This window comes from Orcinus orca, chromosome 17 (assembly GCF_937001465.1).
Source record: "Orcinus orca chromosome 17, mOrcOrc1.1, whole genome shotgun sequence".
In the NCBI taxonomy this organism is placed as follows: Eukaryota; Metazoa; Chordata; class Mammalia; order Artiodactyla; family Delphinidae; genus Orcinus; species Orcinus orca.
In genome coordinates, this window is record NC_064575.1 from 10,332,193 (window position 1) to 10,350,567 (window position 18,375).

The following is an 18,375-nucleotide window of genomic DNA, read 5'->3' on the forward strand; positions in this document are numbered from 1 at the left end:
TACCCTTTTAGTGAAAATTAGGAACCGTTTTCCAAGAATAAAAATTCACAAACACACACTCAACAACTGCATGCAATTTCAAGGGGTTTACAGACTTCCTGAAATCCCCAGTGTTCATATTTTATATGTGAATAATTCCCAAACATGTATCTTCATCCCAGACTTGTCTGAGATTCATCCCAGTAGATCCAACTGGTTACTAGGTTATCTCCACGCAGATGTTTCCCATACACTTTAAATTATCAAGAGCAAAACTGAACTAATCATTTTCACTCTCAAACCTGCTGCTCTAGCCACATCCCTATGTAAGTAAATGTAAACACAATTCATCCAGTCCTAGTCTAGCCAAAATTTGACATTTATCTCTGAGTCCTTCCTTCCCTTTACCATCTCATTTAAACAATTGTCATGTTCTGTTCACTTTGCTTTTTTTTTTTTTTTTAATTTTTTTTTGGGGGGATTTTTTAAGATTTTTTATTTTTGGTCACGTTGGGTCTTCGTTGCGGTGCGCGGGCTTTCTCTAGTTGCGGCGAGCGGGGGCTGCTCTTCGTTGCGGCGCGCGGGCTTTCTCTAGTTGCGGCGAGCGGGGGCTGCTCTTCGTTGCGGTGCGCGGGCTTCTCATTGCGGGGGCTTCTCTTGTTGCACAGCACGGGCTCTAGGCGCACGGGCTTCAGTAGTTGTGGTGCTTGGGCTCAGTAGTTGGGGCTCGCGGACTTAGTTGCTCCGCAGCATGTGGGATCTTCCCAGACCAGGGGTCAAACCTGTGTCCCCTGCACTGGCAGGCAGATTCTTATCCACTGTGCCACCAGGGAAGTACCGTTTTGCCTTTTCAGTGTATCTTCCATCCCTCCACTCCTCAACATCTCCATGGCCCAAATATGAGCACAGAGCACTGTTATCCTCTGCATGGACCACCGCAGCATGCTACCCATTGGTCTTGTTATTGCTTATTTGCCTGGCGTCTATTCTTTGTACTTTAGGACAAAGCCTTCCTTCATAAAGCAACCATATCGGGCTTCCCTGGTGGCGCAGTGGTTGGGAGTCCGCCTGTCGATGCAGGGGACACGGGTTCGTGCCCCGGTCCGGGAAGATCCCACATGCCGCAGAGCGGCTGGGCCCATGAGCCATGGCCGCTGAGCCTGCGCGTCCGGAGCCTGTGCTCCGCAACGGGAGAGGCCGCAACAGTGAGAGGCCCGCGTACTGCCAAAAAGAAAAAAGAAAAGCAACCATATCAATCCCAAGGCATCCTACTGTCCTTGGAATAAATTCAAAATTCATCAGTTTTTTTTACGCCCTCCCACGTTCCTAAGAAACCCACTATGCTGTACCCACACTGACTGCTTTTCAGTAATTTGATATGTCCTGATCTGTCCTCCCCTAGACCATTCTACATATTGTTTCCTCTCCCTTGAACTCTACTCCTTTTTTTTTTTTTTTTTAACTGTTTCAGTCATCTGACTGCCTTCTACTTTTCTTTCAGGTGTCTACTCTGTATACCTTCCTCAGAGAGGCCTGCTATAAACTCCGGCCTAGATTAGCCATAACAGCCTTGATTTCCCCTAACTTACGCTATGTGTAAATTACTTTCAAGACTTTACTTTTTAGAGCAGTTTTAGGTTTACAACAAAATTGAGAGGAAGGTATAAGATTTCCCACATATTCCCTGTCCTCACATATGCACAGCTTCCCCCCGTTGTCAATATCATTCACCGGAATGATACATTTTTTACCAAGGATGAACATATGTTGACACATCATAATCATCTGAAGTCCATAGTTTACCTTAGGGTTCACTCTTGGTGTTGCACATTCTATGGGTTTGGACAAGAACTTAATGACTTATATCCATTACTGTAACATACAGCTCATTTTTCCTGCCCTAGAAACTTCTGTGCTCTGCCTATTTATCTCCCCTACCCCCGGCAACCACTGATCTTTTTATTATCTCCATACTTTTGCCTTCTTCAGAATGTCATATAATTTGAATCATATAGTATGTAGTATTTTCAGATTGGCTTCTGTCACTCAGTAATTTGCATTTAAGTTTCCTCCATGTTTTTTCATGGCTTGGTAGCTCATTTCTTTTCAGTGTTAAATAATATTCCATTGTCTGGATGTATGACAGCTTATTTATCCATTTATCTACTGAAGAACGTCTTAGTTGCTTCCAAGTTTGGGCATTTATGGATAAAGCTGCTATGAACATCCATGGGCAGGTATCTGTGTGGACATAAATTTTCACATCCTTTGGGTCAATGCCAAGGAGTGTGGTTGCTGAGTCATATGGTAAAAGTCTGTCTAGTTCTGTAAGAAACCATCAGGTTGTGTGCAGTCTGCGTTCCCACCAGCAGTGGGTGAGAATTCCTGTTGCTCCACATCCTTGTCAGCATCTGGTGTTGTCGGGGTTCCAGATTTTCGCCATTCAAAAAGGTGTGTACTGGTGCATCCTTGCTGTTTTAACTGGCATTTCCCTGATATGGAACATCTTTTCATGTGTTTTATTTGCCATCTGTATCTCTTCTTTAGTGAGGTGTATGTTCAGGTGTCTTGACCATTTTTTAAATTGTGTTGTTCATTGTCTTAGTTTTGAATTTTAAGAGTTCTTGGTATATTTTGGATACCAGTCTTTTGTCAGATGCGTCTTTTGCAAATATGTTCTCCCAGTCTGTGGTTTGTCTTCTCATTTTCTTGATATTGTCTTTCACAGAGCAGAAATTTTTAACTTAATGAACTCCAGCTTATCAATTATTTCTTTCATGGAGTTGTTTCTAAAAAGATATCACCATACCCAAGTTTTCTCTCATGCTATCTTCTAAGAGTTTATAGTTTTGCATTTCACTTTTCGATTTATGATCCATTTTGAGTTGTTTTTGCGAAGCGTATAAGGTCTGTGTCTAGATTCACTTTTTTTTCAAGTGGAAGTCCAGTGGTTCAAGCACTATTTTTTTAAAAAACATTTATTTATTTGGTTGTGCTCAGTCTTAGTTGCAGCAGGCAGGCTCCTTAGTTGCGGCTCACAGGCTCCTTAGTTGCGGCTCACTGGCTCCTTAGTTGTGGCATGCGAACTTTAGTTGCAGCATGCAAACTCTTAGTTGCATGCAGCACTACTTGTTGAAGAGATGATCTTTGCTCCACTGTATTTCCTGTTCTTCTTTGTCAAAGATCAACTAACTGTAGTCATGAGGGTATATTTCTGGGCTCTCTCTTCTGTTCCATGTAAATTACATTTTACACTGTTTCCCACTAGACCCTCAGCCCTGTGAGGAGAGAGCTATGTCTCTCTTATTCACTGCTCTGTTCTCATCGCTCAGAATAGTACCTGGAGATAGTAGGTACTTGTGAAATATGTGTTGAACTGTTGACCAATGTGCTAGATTGTGTATTCTAATACAGAATCTAAGTTCTATGAGAATCAAGACAAAATAAAATATCAGATTGGGGGAGGCAGAGCAGGTGTCATGAGGAGGTGAGTCTTGAAGAAACGTCTGACTTTGCATTGGTGGAGGGAAGAGATGAGGTATCCAGGTGGGGGAAGAGCTCAAGCAAAAGCAAAAGGCAAAGAGGAAAGGCTGAGCATGGCGTTATGAGGATATCAGACTGACAGAATCGAAGTGCTCAGGAAGGAGACTGGTGGGAAACACTGTTGAAGTATATCCTCTGGGGTGAGTGATTGATTAACCTCACCTGTGGACACGGTTCCCTAAGATAAGAGAGAAATCTGAGATGACAATTACAGGAAATCTTGGGGACATGGGAAGTCATTCATGAATATGGAAAGGTTTGTCCTTATATAGATTTCTAGAAGTAACTAATTCTAGCCTAGGGCTCTTAGATGAATCAGATCCCTTTGGTCCACAGTGAGCAAAGTTTGTATGGAAATAGAGGGGTCATGGTGTGTGCACGTGGTGTGCTCATGGTGTGTGCACACTGTGCTGTCATCTGAATGTGCATGTCAACACGGCCGACCCGGTTCAGTTCCTCCCCGCAATCAGCCAGAGGACTGCAGAGGGGGGTAAAACTCAAGCAGTCTCCAGGATTGAGGAACCACTTTAGGAAGAAGAGGAAGACTGAGTTACTTGACAAATTCAATACACGAGAACATTTCTGGGCTTGAATTATTTTGGCAACTCATATCAGCTACTTTTCAGTGATGATAGAGTCTTTACAGCTAGAGATTCAGCTAATCATTTATAAATTGTCCCAAAGCAATAAAAACTACCTACACATAAATATTAAAACTGGAAATATTTTGTTTTAAAATATATGCCTATAATCACAACACATTCAGGCAGCAATATTCTCCTTCTGTTTATTGGCTATTCTTAAAAATTAAAACATCAGAGTGATGATAATGATAACTCTTGCCAGGGGTTGGCAGTGCAGATTTTAGCAAAAGGATTTTTCTCTCACCACCTTAGCGGCTGCTGCCATCTAGCGACCAACCCAACTGACAAACAAAGATGGGTTGAGAAAACATACTCGGAAGAGTCTGACACAATCTTTTCCTTAATATCTCTAATTAATAACACCACAGAGAAGGAAACTGCATGTGCATAATATTTATGCTGTAATTTGAAAGTTATCATAGGGAAGAAATAGAAAAAATTACTAACGTGTTTCACTGGTAACACCCTTCAAGGTAAAAGTAATCACATTGAGATTAAATAACAATTTATAAAGCAAATAAGCAAAGATTCTAGAACCATCCTTCTACCAAAGATTAAACATAGAAATAACGACAAATTGCTTAAAATGCTCGCTTCTCTGAGAATATTACATAAAATAAAGTTCTAGTGTATGTTTAAACTGAGGGAATGGAATAGAAACCCATGCCTTATCTGGAACACAAAATATTTCATCGTCATCATCAGGAACTAGAATGGTGAAAATTCCAAATTTGAAACCCCATGACTTTCTTATTTATAAAAATTTAACCCCCTTAGGCTTTACAGTGAGAACACCAGTCTTGTGTATGTAAAGACTGGTCTGAAGAAGTTTCTCTCTCCTTATCTTGCTCCTTTATATTAGTGTTAATTCCAAATCAGCACAGTCTGCCTGGCACAGTTACCACCAAGTGCTACAAAGAACGAGGGTAAAATACAAAAGGTTGCTATTTAGGCACACGTTGGGCTTCTGTGGGGAGAGAAATGCAATAATCTGAAATGGCCCTGGGAGACCCTGAGGCTTCGATGGTAGAACCATCTCCCACAAAGGGCCCACAGCTTAAGATGCCGTCTAACCTGTAGCCTATTATAAGGGAACACAAGGTTATTAATGTCCTTGGTTTTAAGTTGCTAGATTGCTTTTGTTGTTATTGTTAAGAAAGGTGCTTAGGACATGGGCGTTTATGATGAGCTTCCTTTAATATGAAAGGATTATGCTCCTACAAGTTTTCCGTACAACAAATGCTTAGAACTGTTTCCCTGGGTGAGTCATTGCCACTTTCCTGTGCTGTTCATTTTATGAGCAATGACACAAGTAGGCCACTGAGTAATGGTTGGAGGCTTCCACAGAAAATAAGGAGCCCCCATGGCACTGCCGCCCCCTTCACATCGTTTTTATAAAGATGATTCGTAGTAAAAATCACCTGCATATCTGTTTACTTATTTAATCAGCGACTGTTACCTTAACTTTTTTTTTTTTTTTTTTTTTTTGTGGTACGCGGGCCTCTCACTGTTGTGGCCTCTCCTGTTGTGGAGCACAGGCTCCGGACGCGCAGGCTCAGCGGCCATGGCTCATGGGCCCAGCCGCTCCGCGGCATGTGGGATCTTCCCGGACCGGGGCACGAACCCGTGTCCCCTGCATTGGCAGGCGGACTCTCAACCACTGGGCCACCAGGGAAGCCCACCTTAACTATTTATTAAATAATTTTCCTTAAATGTTTGTTCACTTACTTAATCAGCAATTATTTCCTTCAATATTTATCAAACAACTATTGTACTTAGGCTATTATACCCAGAAGGAGGAAATTAAAGTCTTTGTTCTCAAGGCTACCAGTGGGAGAAAACAAGAATAGCATTTACCAATAGAAGGTTAAGTAGAAGAAATATAAATAAGGATTCTAGAATTTCAGAGGCAAAAGAAGTCCCAGCAAGCTAAGAATTCAGGAAAGGAGTGAGGACATTGTACAGCAGTGATATTTCACCTAGGCTTTGAAGACGGCTCAGGTTTCAGTGGAGAGAGATGAGAGTCCAGGGCATTCCATCATGGAACTGCAAATACGGAGGACTAATGAGTGGCCAGTTGACCTGAAGCATAAATAAGTCTTGGGCACTAATGGGATATTGGGCTCTAAAGAAAAGGCTTTCTGTGGTCAATGGAGTCAATGAAATTGTGAGTAAGAAAGTGAGTTTGAGACTGCTAGAGCGGTGTTTTAGGAAAGTTAGTAAAGCCACCACGTATGTCTATCTGGCATATGAACAGGATGAAGAGCAGAGGAGAAAGCCTAGAGGTGGGGTAACCAGTAGAGAGGGTACCTTACAGCACTGAATTAGGAATGGAAAAGAGAAAACAAGGTAAAATGGGTAGAATTTAGTAATCACTTGGGCTCGGGGAAAGAAGAAAAACAGAAGGAGAAAAGGAGAAAGGAAAACAGTTCAAATCAATTTACTTTTTAAGCCTGGGTGACTAGAATTATGTAAAATTAACAGAAAAGAGGTAGGGGAGAGAACTAGCTTGCAAGACAAATATTGTACTGAAAAACAGAGAATATAAACCCAGTTCACATTATCAAAAGTACACACTGAACTGAGACACAGAGGACCTGAGATCTGAAGGAGATCTCTGGATATCAGAGCTCCTTTCCCGGAAAGGCAGAACCCATGACACAGCATCCTTAATAGGGGCCGGGAGATAATGGTTACCTAACTATGTCCACGGATTTGGAGCTCAGTGTATCATCAGGCCAACCATTCCATCTTTGGATACTCTATTATAACATGTTTTCTTCTAGTCAATTAAATCCCACTTTTCTGTGATCTCTTATTTGTTCACCCTAGTTATGTTCAGAACATAAAAGAACATTCTTCATTACCAGATATATTCTCTATCATTTCACAACAGTTATGTCCCTCTTTTTCCCCCAAAGTAACAGTTTTCAGTTCCTTCATCTATTTCTCACGCACAGTTATTTACACATAACTTGCTGTTTTGATGATCCCTTTCCAAAAATTCTTCAGAATGTGAATTTCCCTCAGAAACACCAGATCTACAATTGAGAAAGTCCACAAGATATAGCTTATGTCTGTCTGACTGCAGAGTCCACGTTCTTAACCTACACCACAGACTTCCTTCTTGAATGGATGATTAAAGATTGAAACCTTCTCCTTAGAAAAGGCCAAAATTATGGATATGAAAAGACACTACTTAAAGCACAGCACTTGACATAAAAGGGAATTTCCGTAAGCAATACTTTATAGCCAGTTCTGATTGCAGGGCCCCGAGTTCACATACAGAGTTCAAAAAAGCCACCTTTGGGGCTTCCCTGGTGGCGCAGTGGTTGGGAGTCCGCCTGCCAGTGCAGGGGACGCGGGTTCGTGTCCCGGTCCGGGAGGATCCCACATGCCGCGGAGCGGCTGGGCCCGTGAGCCATGGCCGCTGAGCCTGCGCGTCCGGAGCCTGTGCTCCGCAACGGGAGAGGCCACAGCAGTGAGAGGCCCGTGTACAGCCAAAAAAAAAAAAAAGCCACCTTTAGAGGTCATCCACAGGTATCCTGATGTCAGAGAAAGAACTCCTATTACTCAAGATCAAGAAACTTCAGGTAGAGTTTTAGCTCTACCATTATTTAGAAGTGAAGCCTTTGAGTTTTGGTTTCGGTTTTTTCCAAAGTGAGGATAAACATACCCATGCCTCATGACCATTTAAGTATCAAAGTCAAAAGAGAAGAATGTATGACACAAAGTAAACTGAGTGTTCCACAATTTTAACAAGTTAATTGTGCAGATGAGGGAGCTGAGGCAGAGTCAATATCTTACACTAGGCTCCCCAGACTAGACGGGTCTCTGGGCATCGTTAGAAACATGGGCTCTATGCTGGATCCGGCAGAGGGTGTCTCCTCCAGTCACACTGTTGTGAGAGTGAGAATGAAATGAATCCATGCCCACCCCTGTCCTCCCATTGCCAGTCACTAAGGTCTATTGCTTCCACCCCCACCCCCAATATCCTTCTCTAATAGCCCATAATAATTGCCTTCATTCACCTCCTCAACTTCTCTTTGCTGGGCTCACTCGACCACTAAACAGATGGAGTGCCTACCAGGTACCAGGCAGTGTTAGCTGGTGAAAATGTAAAGATGAATAAGATTTGATTCCAGTTTTCCAGGAGTTCACAGTCTTTTTGAAAAGGCAATCATATACCCACCAAGTAACTATTCTCAGAAAGCCAGACAATCCATGTGTGGATGAAGATGTGGAGAAACTGGAACATTTATGCACTGTTGGTGGGACTTAAAATGGCGCAGACATGTTGGAAAATGATTAAACATAGAGCTACCACATGACCCAGCAAATTCTACTTCAAAGTGTGTACTCAAGAGAATTACAGACATACGTCTACACAAAAACTTACACATGAATGTTTATGGCAGAAGTACTCACAATAGCCAAAAGGTGGAAACAACTCAAATGCACATCAGTGGGTGAACGGATGAACAAAATGGGCCACATCCATACAATGGAATATTGTTCAGCCATTAAAAGAAAGGAAGTCCTGATACATGCTACAACTTGGATGAATTTTGAGAACATTATACTAAGTGAAAGAAGTCGGTTACAAGAGTCCATATATTATATGATCCCATTCATATGAAAGTCTAGAATAGGGAAATCAATAGAGACAGAAAGTAGATTAGTGGTTGCTTGGGGCTGGGTAGGGACAGGGGTTGAAGAGACAGGAGGGGTTGATAATAGGAAGGGTTAATAGCGAAAGGATAAAGCTTCTTTTTAAGGTGATGACAATGTTCTAAAATTGATTGTGGTGATGGTTGCACATATCTGTGAACATACTAAAAACTGGTGAAACTGTACACTTTAAATGGGTGAATGTAAATTATATCTCAATTAAATTGTATGTAAATTATATCTCAATATAACTGTTTTTTAGAAAAGCAGAGTCAATAAGTGCTGTAAAGGATTTTAACTGCCACGATAACATGTAGAGTTCATCAAGGACAGCTAGGAAGGAATTCAACCTGGGGATCAGGAAAGACTTTACAGAAAAGTGATGCTACAGCCAAGACTTGAAATATGAGTGGGTGTTTGTTGGTCCCAACTATACTAAGAATCCTCTTCCAATACATTAGCTATGCTACTCCCACAATGACCTGTTCAAAAGTAAAATCTGGGGCTTCCCTGGTGGCGCAGTGGTTGAGAGTCCGCCTGCCGATGCAGGGGACACGGGTTCGTGCCCTGGTCTGGGAGGATCCCACATGCCGCGGAGCGGCTGGGCCCGTGAGCCATGGCCGCTGAGCCTGCGCGTCCGGAGCCTGTGCTCCGCAACGGGAGGGGCCACAACGGTGAGAGGCCCACATACCAAAAAAATAAATAAATAAATAAATAAAAGTAAAATCTGATCATGCAAGAGAGGGGCGCACAGGGGTTTTCTAAGGCACTGCTAATGTTCTATTTCTTTCTGTGGACATACAGTACCTGAATGCTATGTTTCTGTATATAGCGATCATATACATTCATTGGAATAGATGATACTCCACAAAATGGAAAAAAACCTCACTGTAAAATGAAAAAATGATACACTGCAGATGTAGTGCACCACTGCACTGTAGATGATACATTGCAAGATGAAAAAAAAAAAAAACTACCTGCCTAAAATCACTCGGTAGCTACACATCATCAACATGGTGGAGATTCAACTGCTCGGTACAACCCGGCTTTGTTCAGTATTACATCCTCGGCTATTGGCATGGTGCCTACACGTAGTAAGCCTAGAGTTTTAGGTTATCTCAGAGCCTGGGACTCGGATGTGGGTGCAGGCAGTGTATTTGGGAGGTGATCCCAGGAAGCAAGAGTGAGGGAGGGGCACCCTGGGAGGGAAAGCCAACAGAAGGATGGCTGCCGTAGTAAGGTTGTCACTGCAGGCAATGGGGCTTTAGTTCCCATTTAATGGCTGTTTAATATCTCAGGTTTTCCAGACAAGTAGAGCAGTATTTCTCAAGCTTTGTGGTCTCAAGACCCATCTACCCTCTTAAAAATTATTGAGAACCCCAAAGAGCTTTATGTTAATTTTGCCTATCGAAATCTACCATAGAAAAAGTTGAAACTGGAGTATATTAAAAATATATCATAAAAACACTATATAGCATAACAACATACTTAGCATAAATGACATTTTGATGAAAAATAGCTATATGGAGTGACAAATTTGGCATTGTTCTATATTTTTGCAAATGTCTTTCATGTCTGGCTTCATAGAAGACAGCTGGATTCTCCTATCTGCTTTGGCACATCAATCTGTTGAGATGTTGCTTGGGTTGAAGTGTATGAAGAAAATTCAGCCTCACACAGATGTGTAGTTGGAAAACGAAGGTGTATTTTAATAGCATTTTTAGGTGATTTGAATATTCTTTGAAACTATACCAAAACTCGTTGAAAGGCAGTTTTTTTCTTAACATCTTTATTGGAGTATAATTGCTTTACAGTGTTGTGTTACTTTCTGCTGTATAACAAAGTGAATCAGCTATATGCATACGTATATTCCCATAACCCCTCCCTCTTGCGTCTCCCTCCCACCCTCCCTATCCCACCCCTCTAGGTGGTCACAAAGCACCAAGCTGATCTCCCTGTGCTATGCAGCTGCTTCCCACTAGCTATCTATTTTACGTTTGGTAGTGTATATATGTCCATGCCGCTCTCTCACTTCGTCCCAGCTTACCCTTCCCCCTCCCCGTGTCCTCAAGTCCATTCTCTATGCCTGTGTCTTTATCCCTGTCCAAAGGCAGTTTCTTAAAGATTGGCTGCAGTGTGGGATCAGAAACCACTTTAAACATCATGCTTTGGTCATTTGGAAAGTATTGCTTCACTGAGTTAATGCAAATTTTCCAAATGTTCACAGATTTTATTATGCAATATCAAAAACTCATGTTTGTTAATACCACCGCCTATCTCATCCGAAAATTCTGTAAGTACTAAGAAGTTGTCACACCCACAGTGGTGAATTCAAGTTTTCAACAATTCTAATTTTCATCTGAAAGTTCAAATTTTACCACTGGCAATAAATACTGTGAGTCATTTTCCTTCAAGCCATAGATTTTATTTCATTCAGTTTTTTTAAGAAACTGCCTGCCAGATGTCCGAGTCTGTATAACCATCGTTTGTCGGTTATTCTTTTTTTTTTTTTGCGGTACGCGGGACTCTCACCGTCGTGGCCTCTCCCGTTGCGGAGCACAGGCTCCGGACGCGCAGGCTCAGCGGCCATGGCGCACGGGCCCAGCCGCTCCGCGGCATGTGGGATCTTCCCGGACCGGGGCACGAACCCGTGTCCCCTGCATCGTCAGGCGGACTCCCAACCACTGCGCCACCAGGGAAGCCCTCGGTTATTCTTTTAAGTAAAAATGGTGTTCCATGTACTCAAAAATTTTGGTTTAATAAAATGAATACTTTTTACTGCTTCTTTAAGGGCATTTTTAAGTAAAACTGATATTTTCTTTTTTTTTACTGACAGTGTGTGAGGTTAAAGAACACAATGCCAAATAAGAAGTACAGTTAGATACCACTCTTTTGATTCACAGAGTTATGCCCACTATTGTTTTTGTGCCATTAGTGCAAATGTCAACCCAGTAAAAAAGGTCCCATAATATCCTGGCATTATTATGACAGTTGTTTTGGCCTCAGGGAACCCCAGAGTCTCAGGGGCCTCCAGAGATGCACAAGCCATGCTTTAGGAACTGCTGAAGTAGAGTTCTAGTATGCCATAAATCATCTGCATCCTTGAAAAGAATTTCAAGAGTTCATTAAATTAGACATGTTCAAATAGGATCAAAAGCGTGCTCTAACACCACATAATTACCGAGCCCACCCTAGCAGTGCCTTTTCCTCAGCTCTGGCCCATTTTGCTGCACCCCAGACCTGTCAGTTGAGAGCTCTGCTTATTATCTGATGCCTGCAGTGTCCAGCAAGAGGGAGCCAAAACAACAAATGAAAACAATCAGGAAAGAGAAGCAAAAGGTCTTTTGTCATGTGAAACACACAGCTTCATTGTCAATGGGTTCAAGAACCATGGGCTGGCAGTCAAGTTCTTAAACAGCTCAGCCACGTTTAGACATCCTGAGAGAAACTAAAGAAAGGGGACTTCATCCAGGTGTGAGCTCTAATGCATTCCCATGGACCAGATTGCAATGCAGGCAGTAGGAAGGAGAATGATTCTAGGAGAGGGTAAGGTCAAAGGCCAGATTTGAACTTTCTCCTTCTAATGCTTTCCTTGGAGTGTTCTGTGTTTTAAAGAAGAAAGGTCATTCCTTTTAGCAAGGATGGAAAGAGAGGAAAATATTTGATAGCGATTCAAATGCAGAATACCCAAGGACTGCAGTTGACCAGTGCCTGGGCTGATTTTCAAGACTGAATAGGTCATATGCTTGGGAAAGCCATCTGCTGTGTGCCCTAATTTTCCTTCTGACTCATCTCTTACTGGACCATGACTGAACTGAAAGCTTCATCACTAAGGCAAGTGCTAATAATATTCAGACCTGACATATGAATAGTGCCCCACAGTTTACAAATATTATCCTAACATTTGTTAACCACCAAGCTGTACTGGGCATGTGTATATTTATTAGTTCATTTAGTAATCGTAATATTTAACTGTATTGAGCATTAACTAGGTTAGGTTTTGTACTAAGCATTTTATACACACACACACACACACACACACATATATATAATCTTGTTTAAATATTCCCAACAACCTTACAGGTAGGGCTATTAGTATTTCCACTTAATGATAAGAAATCTGGTCTCAGGGAATTTAAGTAACTTATTCAACATGATGCAATTAGAAAAGGGTCCTCCTGGTTGAAGCTGAGGCTCTTCACCACTAGACTCTTCTAGGGAGAACGTGCCCCCAAAGAGCAGATTACATTTGAAATGTGCAAGCCTTTGAGAGAAAAGGAAATATGTATTAAGCCACAAGCAAAGGCATATTTTTTCTTCATTAGCAATTTTGTTTGGTGGTTACTGTGCTAAAAACTAGGAAAAAGCATGCTTCCTCTTATCAGGCTTGGTGACAAGTTAGGTGCCTGGGGAGGGGCCCTGACACCAGGTCTTATTGCTGACATGCAAATGCTGTCTCTGAAAACTACATGGTATCAAGATAATGGGTTTTTGGTCCCAGAGACTTTGTCGATGTAAAGCTAGACCCTTGGGTTTGTCATCCACTCCTTGTTGGCTCCAAATGAACGATGACAGTAGTACTTGCTGCTCCCGGATGGCCATGGATCTTGGGTCACTGCAGTCACTCACAGATCTTCCCTTGTAGGTAATCGGGGTCCGGTTTTTCAGGCCACAGAGAGCCGCTTCACCTGGTAGAGCATGAGTGCTGGAATGACCAGTTGGCTCAGTTAGTCACAGGGCTGTGCTCATGAGCTGACGGCAGGTTTCAATCCCTGTAGGTGCCAACTGGCTTTACACAGAGAAAAGTCTGTGCCGCCGACTTCATGCTCCCTTCATCAGAGCCTTTCCTGTAGGACAGGCAGTCTTTCCTGGGCACTGGGAGCAGATCAGGGAGAAATGAAGGCAGAGGGGCTCTCTGTGGAGTTGACGGTCCGGAGGGGCTTGAGGGCTTCACTGATTTATTCAGACATTTATTATAGCTTAATTAACATTTGTTCAATAAATGAATAATTTTACTCTGTTTTCTCCTAAGGATCTTTATGGCCATGATCTCTGTTCCTGATGAGAAGAGGAAAGGAAAGAGCCTCAGAATTAAAAAGTGTCATTTTCTTCTTAGACCTTAGACAGGCTAGAAGGTAGGACAGGATCCATTTTAATGGAGTTAGCAATCAAAAGGTCAAAAAACTCTGAGATTTCTGACTCAGACTTCATATATTTTCACTCGGGGATTTCTTTGTTTTGATGAGTTATTGGTAGATAAATTCTTCTAAACGACAGGAAAGTGCTTGATAGCAATTCAAATGAAAGATAATGTAGGGTTTGGGGTAACAAATTCAATTAAGCTCACCATGTGATGTAACTACTAACATTCCCAGGCTGCATCCAGAGAAATGAACTGTCCAAGTTACAGATTACAGAAAACAAGTAGCTTCCTTATTCTTTGTGCTGGTCACCAAAAGTGGCTGGAAGTTACCCTGACTCCGCCTTTTATTAACTGTGTGCTTAGGCAAGTTACCTCATTTCGTTCAACTGTACTTTCACTATCTTTAAAATGAGGATTCATGATAACAGCTAAAAGGAAGGTGGTGATAATTAAATAAATAGTACAAGGTAAAATGTTAACCTGGCATGTAGCCGATCATAAGAGTCATAATGGCAGCTCTTACGGACATTGTTTTGCTGCAGATAACACCGCAGCTGCCTTGTACGCTCTGGTTCTTAATACGTAAGTTAAGGCCCTTTGGTTGCAAAGAACAAAATAAAATCTGCCTCACATACACATACACATTCGATTTTAATTCGAAGTATATGGAGCCCTTAAAAACCTGATGGGAAAACTGGAGAGTCAGACACAGCAAATGAGACGTAACAAGTAGCCTTGTGGGTCCAAGAAACAGGAGAGGTTTTCACTGTCATGTCCAGACTCTTCACCATTTTCAGTCTTCTGGTCACCTGGTCAAGACCCAAATTCCAGCTTGGATCACATTCCCGGTGTAGATCTCTCAAGGGAAAAGTAATTCCCCCCAAAAAAATCTCATACCATTACTTAAAGAAGGCTAACTAGCCAACAAAGGCCTAATACTTCTAATGAGATCGTTCTCTTTGAACATTTAACTAGAATAATTTGGGTTATAACTGGCATTTACTGGTGTGAGGAATGGATTGAAACTGCACTCAAGTCCCATTTGTGATGCAGGTTTGCTGTGGATTTCAGGAGCCCAAGGAATCTGAGGCAGGTAATTACTAGAAAGTGGCCACTAGATGGCAGACGTAAGGGTTAGGCATCAATTAAAAAGAAGTCACAGCAAAATCTCTGAAAATTTTCAGCCCTTTCACATGTTATCCAATTAGCTGCACACAATAGTTTTGTGATCCTGAAACTATTTCCCCAAGAGTTTCTATTTGAGAAAAGTGGTATTCAGAGAAATTCACTGACTTGTCCTGTGCCCAGAGTTTAAAAATGGATTTAGTCTACTAAATCTGTGCCTCTTCTACTAAACTTACTAAATTCTTTATACTTAAAGGGTTTCAAGGACTCTAAAGTTTTCGAGCTTAGAAATTTGGAGAGAAATTTAGAATCATCTGTCTAATGACTGACCCAAAGGAGCTGATATAGTGAGAGCTGGTGCTGTACATGTGAAACTTGCAAAGCTCCAGCAGAACGGACCTTCTTCATCCTTTCCCCAGCCCCAGTCATTTCTGCTCTTCACAGTAGAGGTAACCATCTATGTTGTATTTTTTCATTAGTGACAAATAAAGATTTCAACTGGATGATTTAAGTAGTGGTAAATATTGTGCATTACGGTTTGGTTTGGTTTTTTTTTCCTTTTAAGAAATACGTCCTTTGGGGGATTTCCCTGGTGGCACAGTGGTTGAGAATCTGCCTGCCAATGCAGGGGACATGGGTTCGATTCCCTGATCCGGGAAGATCCCACATGCCGCGGAGCAACTAAGCCCTTGAGACACAAATACTGAGCCTGCGCTCTAGAGCCCACGAGGCACAACTGCTGAACCCGTGTGCCACAACTACTGAAGCCCAAGCACCTAGAACCCGTGCTCCGCAACGAGAAGCCACCGCAATGAGAAGCCCGCACATCGCAACAAAGAGTAGCCCCCGCTCGCCGCAACTAGAGAAAGCCCGCATGCAGCAACGAAGACCCAACGCAGCCAGAAAGGAAGGAAGGAAGGAAGAAAAGAAGGAAGGAAGAAAGATGTCCTTTCGATCTATACGTCTTAGTTACATGACCTATATTTTTTGCTCACTGGTAGTAGAATTTATGTTAACCTTTAAGAGATTTTTTTTCCTCCAAAGGGAATTTTAAAGCATTTTTTACATTTCTAATAAGAGGATCAAGAACTGTCAAAAAAAAATTCCTCATTTTCCAGGTGAGGAAACAGTACCCCAGAGAATTTACGTAACTTATTCAAAGTCACACAGTTGATTCACAGCCAAAGCTGGACTAAAGCCTGAGTCCTACCCAGACAGGGGTCCTTTTTCGAATACTTTCTTAAGAAACTTCACTAGTAGGATAATACCTGTAGAACTGAACCAGAAAGTCTTTAGTAAATCTTTGTCTGCTGAACACACGTATACAATTTGGCTAAAAGATTCCCATCTAAGGATGACCATGACAAACAAACCAGAGCCTACCTGTGTCAGAGCATCACATTTGGCTTTGCACTTCACCTCTTTTGGCTGTAGGACAGCTTCTGTAATGAAGTGTGTGTTTTGTGACTTGCCTACTAGATGTTATGCTCCCAAGTAGTGAATTAGGTAGTATATTGTGTAAGATAGCTCAGATAAATAAAAGGAACATCTATGCTGTCAAAGAGGAACGAAAACCTACACCAACCACAGAAGATCTATGGTCACCCCAGGAGCCATCGGCAATATGGTCACCATTCATTATGGAAATAGCCTTGAGCTAATGGCCCGCTCAGAGGATATTGTCCACAGTGACAAAGAGCCCCACTCCTGCTGTTCTCTCTACCCCCTCCACCCCTGCCCAACACATACAAACCCTGAGAATTACAACCCATTCACCTTGGTCGATTTTTTCAGTTCCATGTATAATGAAACTTTTCAACATTCCTGAGTGCCATTCTCCTATGTGTACTTGTTCTGCATTGAAAACATTCCTCCTAAGCTCATAACACTGTACCTTTAACCTTTAATCAAATACAACATTCAGCTAATCATCTGGAAAGTTTTTGTTCTTGTGTAGTAAAAGGCAACATGATGTAGTAGAAAGAACTCCTCAGGTAGACAACGTTGCTGTGAGAACTACCTTGACTACTAATCAGTAGAAAGTCTTTTGTTTGATTTAGCTGTTTTCATGTGTATGTGTGTGAGGTCCCCCAATTTTTCTGAGGTTCAATGTGCTTATTCATAAAAGTTGCGTAAATGACATCTGCCCCACATGGTATTGGTTGGGATTATTTGTTTGCAAGTAATAGAAACCATCTTAAGCTATAATAACCAAAAATTGATTGTTTATTAAGGAAAAAAGGGATGCATTTCAACCCAGGAAATAAGCAAGACCTCAGGGAGTGCTAAAACCAGAAACTGGAATTAAAAGGTGTTTCCTCATTCTCCATCTCTTGTCTCTGCATCTTCTTCAATCTTCTCTACCTCCTGGCAAACCAGCCTTCTCTGCCTCTCTGTCCATACAGCAGAAGGCAGTGCAGAAGAGTGGCTAAAAGGTGAGCAGATACGTGGCTGAAGGCATGTTACAAAGCTCTCTGAGAGTTGTTCGCACATGGGAGAATGGGTCTATTAATAGTTGTCTCTCTCCTTTAAAGATTAAATAAACTAATGTATATAAAGTACTTAGTAGAGCCCTAACATACAGTAAGCATTGAACAAATATATAGCTATTACTACTACAGGTCCACAAGCTCTTATCCTCAATATCCAATCCAAAAAGCTCTGAAAATCAAAAGCCTTTGTAAGTTTTTAGCAAAAGTATTTGGTGTCAAAACATAACCTGAACTGAGCTGATGCAATCACAGTCTTAATCACAGTTAGTGGGGATATGTATACGTTTTGCTACAGAAACAGTAGTGTGTTTGGTTATGGTGTGTTGCTCAGAAACCACTGAGGATATTAGGAACTGCATGGCATATGCACCAAATCTTTCTAAAATTAAAAGATTCTGAACCCTGAAATAGATCTGGCCCCAAGGGTTTTGGATAAGTGATTGGGGGCTTGTTTTACTACGACTAAAAATGTTTAATTATGGCCTGAGCCTTTGGATGGCAATGCCTGTGAGGAGTTAGAGTTAATATTTGAACCTCATTAGAAGAGCAAACTTTCTCACTGGATCTCAGTCTTAAAATGATTCTAAGTGTTTCTTCTTGGCAACTGAAAGTCATTTTATTTCTTTACCAATAGCTACAAAAGCGGTGCAGCTATCGCCAGGTATTAGTCAACGTGGGCTGCCATAACAAAATACCACAGACTGAGTGTCTTAGCCAACAGAAATCTATCTTCTCATAGGTCTGGAAGCTAGAAGTCTGAGATCAGGGTGCCAGCATG

The 18,375-nt window shown here is 41.8% G+C and overlaps 1 long non-coding RNA gene across 1 annotated transcript in view; it reads right to left on the reverse strand.

Annotated features, from left to right (window-relative positions):
- Nucleotides 1-11,375: 11,375 nt before the first annotated feature.
- LOC125961734 (uncharacterized) overlaps nucleotides 11,376-18,375 on the reverse strand; it is a 73,916-nt gene continuing 66,916 nt past the window's right edge. Inside the window, exon 3 of the long non-coding RNA XR_007472668.1 lies at nucleotides 11,376-13,895. This is a non-coding gene — a long non-coding RNA (uncharacterized LOC125961734). The remainder of the gene's footprint in view (nucleotides 13,896-18,375) is intronic.